Consider the following 4322-nt stretch of genomic DNA (forward strand, 5'->3'; position numbering starts at 1 on the left):
TTAGTAAGTCACTACTCACTAAAAGCTCTCACACTTGCTACACTAAAGAGCTCCACTAGATGAACTTAAGCTACACAGCAAGTTCTCAATTCTAGCTACACTAAAGAGCTTAATTACTATAACTAGTTTGCGGGTATGTAAGTGAGTATGTAAGATGATTATACCGCCGTGTAGAGGAGTAAACCAATCATAAGATGAATACTAAATCAATCACCAGGAGAATACCAAAGGGCAAGAGACAACAAATTTTCTCCCGACGTTAACGTGCTTGCCGGTATGCTAGTCTCCGTTATGTCGACCAACACTTGGTGGTTCGGTGGCTAAGAGGTATTGTACGAACCTCGTCCATACAATTGAACACCGCAAGAACATACCCACAAGTGAGGTAACTCAATGACACGAGCACTCCACTAGAGTTACCTTCCGGCGCTCCACCGAGGAAGGCACAAGACCCCTCACAATAACAGCAATCAGAGCCGGAGACAATCACCAACCTCCGCTCGACGATCCTCGCTGCTCCAAACTGTCTAGGTGGTGGCAAACACCAAGAATAACAAGTGAATCCCGCAGCGAAACACGAACACCAAGTGCTTCTAGATGCAATCACTTAAGCAATGTACTTGGATTCTCTCCCAATCTCACAAAGATGTAGAATCAATGATCGAGATGAGTGAGAGGGCCTTGGCTAAGCTCACAAGGTTGCTATATCAATGTAAATGGCCAAGAGTGTGAGCTTATGCCAACCATGGGGCTTAAATTGAGAGCCCTCACGAATAGAGCCGTTGGCTCTCTATTCCCTGAAAAACCGGGGTGACCAGACGCACCGATCGGTTTGACCGGGCGTAGGACCCCAGCGTCCGGTCCTTAGTTTTCGCCATGTATTCCCTGCTTTAAGTGTTGATTGCCTGATCTCAATGGTCATTAGTGCACTTAAGTTGTGACCAGACGTACCTCTGCACCACGACCGGATGCACCACCACCTAAGTTTGGTTGTTTACAGAGAGATCCCCGAGCCCCTGTATTGCAACTGGACACGTCCGCTCCTGCATGACCGAACGCAGACCAGCTAGAGTCTGGTCATTTCTAGAGAGGTTCCAGAGCTGATTTTTCGTGACTAGACACGTCCGGTGGCCCATGACCGGACTCAGGTCAGCGTCCGGTCCACACAGTTTGTCTCTGTTGCTTGCGTCAGCGTACGTCACTAGGTGACCAGACGCACCCCCTACGTGTCCAGTCCCTTTTTCACTTCAGCGTCCGATCAAGGGACCGAGGGCAGCCTACACTGCACACCATTGACCGAACACAGGGTCAGAGTCCGGTCACTGCCTAAGGCAGAGTCCGGTCAATACAAAACTTCTCCTTTTGACCCTAAACTTCACCACCCTTGATCAAATGTGCCAACCACCAAGTGTATCACCTTGTGCACATATGTTAGCATATTTTCACAAATGTTTTCAAGGGTGTTAGCACTCCACTAGATCCTAAATACATATGCAATGAGGTAGAGCATCTAGTGGCACTTTAATAACCGCATTTCGATACGAGTTTCACCCCTCTTAATAGTACGGCTATCGATCCTAAATGTGATCACACTCTCTAAGTGTCTCGATCACCAAACCAAAAAGCTCTTATCAATTTCACCTTTGCCTTAAGCTTTTTGTTTTTCTCTTTATTCTTTTCCAAGTCCAAGCACTTGATCAATACCATGACATCACCATCATCATGTCATGATCTTCATTTGCTTCACCACTTGGAGTAGTGTTACCTATCTCATAATCACTTTGATAAACTAGGTTAGCACTAAGGGTTTCATCAATTCACCAAAACCAAACTACAGCTTTCAATCTCCCCCTTTTTGGTAATTGATGACAACCTTTACTCAAAGATATAATTTGAAATTTAATTGAGTCCATGTTGCTTGCCCAAGCATATTTACTATGTGTAAAAGGACATGGACAAGTTTCATGAACCCCAAATGGTAGCAGTTGCTCCCCTTACATATGTGCTAAGAGTTTGGATTGTAGCTTCCACATATGCTTAGATAGGAAATATAGGAGACAACGTCTACCAAATGATGCTAAGGTATAAGAGATGGACCTTTTAAGCGTGATACCAATCGGAGTGCACCAATATACTATCCTTAGCACCATTAGTAACTAGACATACACGAAAACTAGAATACCCCATGAGATCAATATTAGAAGCAAGGGTCTAGTTTCGATAAAATGAATATAAGTCTAGTTACTTAACCTATGCATGCTAGTTTTTCATTTCATCATTCAAACCTACAACTAGCATACACCACACAAGCATGAATATTGAAATTTTAAACTTGTGCCATGCAAGCAAATATATGAAATGCACATTCAAATGCAACATACAAGTTTATGAGTTTGCTCCCCCTACTTGTGTACAATTTTGATTGATCCCTTATAATGTCATTTCATTTGTTTGCTCCCCCTATCTTACTATCTTTGTGAATTTCCCTCCGCTTTGTCAACAATTAGCACAAAAGGCGAGTTTAAATTTTAGAAAGGTTGGGGTAAAACCATGTGAAGTGAGGATCATTTTCTCAATTTGGTTCAATCTAGATCACTTGCAAAAGATATTTAACTCGGTTTGATCCAAGGGCAAGCTTCTTCACACCTCCAAAAGAGGGTTTATCATGCACCATGTTGAGTTAAACACTTATAGCTCATTTTCTAGATTAAGCACTAGGTTCACAAGCCCACAAACATGTCATATGCTACCACTAGATCATTTCAAGCATACAAGCAAAAGTGGTACCATACAAGCATCAAATTCATTTGATTTTCATGAATGAGCCTAAGACATGATAGGAGTGACTAGATGCACTAAACAAGTCCTTAGCAATGGATGAATGACATGTCAATCAACTTTACCTTGCTTTGCTCGAAGGAGAGGCATGTCATATAATGGGGGTGCATCAACACATATTGGAGAAGTCAAGTATGTTTAATTCATTCCTTAGCTTGCAAAACCTCTTCTCTTGAAGTGGCTTGGTGAAGATATCGGCAAGTTGATCATCGATGCCAACACTCTTAATACAAATGTCCCCTTTTTGTTGGTGATCTCTTATGAAATGATGGCGGACATCTATATGCTTTGTTCTTGAATGTTGAACCGGGTTGTTGGTGAGCTTTACGACACTCTCATTATCACATAGCAATGGCACTTGCTTGAATTTGATTTCAAAGTCACTCAAAATAGCCTTCATCCAAAGTAATTGAGCACAACAACTACCGGTCGAAATATACTCCGCTTCGGCGGTTGAAAGTGCTACACTATTTTGCTTCTTTGATGACCATGACACAAGTGATTTTCCCAATAGTTGACATATGCCCGATGTGCTCTTTCTGTCAATTTTGCATCCCGCATAATCGGAGTCCGAATATCCAATCAACTCAAATTTTGCTCCGTTGGGATACCACAATCCAACATTTTGTGTATGCTTCAAGTACCTCAATATTCTCTTTGCTGCCTTCAATTGACTTTCTCTTGACGAGGCTTGAAATCTAGCACACATGCATACACTAAACATCATATCTGGTCTTGATGCGGTCACATAGAGTATGCTTCTAATCATAGACCGATATATCTTTTGATCCACCATGTTGCCACAAGCATCACTATCCAAGCTTCCATTTGTCCCCATTGGTGTACTAATAGCTTTAACATTATCCATTCCAAACTTTTTGAGCATGTCTTTAATGTACTTGCCTTGACTCACAAATGTGCCATTCTTCATTTGTTTGATTTGAAGACCAAGGAAGTAACTAAGCTCTCTAATCATGGACATCTCAAACTCACTTGCTATCATCTTGCCAAACTTCCCACAAAAATCTTGATTTGTTGACCCAAATATGATATCATCAACATAGATTTGTAATACAAATAAGTCATTTCACTACAACACACATGACCTTCTACGACAATCAACTATTGTCGTTGAACACTAAATTTATGTCAAGTTATGGATTTGGTGACGTGAGCGCGACGAATTCCCATTTGTCGCCTATCTGACGTGTTTAAACACCTTTGGTGATGAACACAAGGTTTTTTTGTCGCTAAACTTTCGATAATACTGCTTCGTCACTAAATTTGCGATAATGGCTATTGTCATTGTTTTAGGAAGAATTGTCGCTAACTATTTAGTGCCATGATGCCACATGGCAAGATCAATATAAGCAAATACATAATACATAGATCAATATAAGCAAATACATAATACAATGTAGGTCACAAATTGATTATATCATTGAACAGTTAATTAATTAAAGTTCAAACTCACCAACCAAAGT

The sequence above is a fragment of the Miscanthus floridulus genome, chromosome 17 (assembly GCF_019320115.1).
Source record: "Miscanthus floridulus cultivar M001 chromosome 17, ASM1932011v1, whole genome shotgun sequence".
Classification (NCBI taxonomy): Eukaryota; Viridiplantae; Streptophyta; class Magnoliopsida; order Poales; family Poaceae; genus Miscanthus; species Miscanthus floridulus.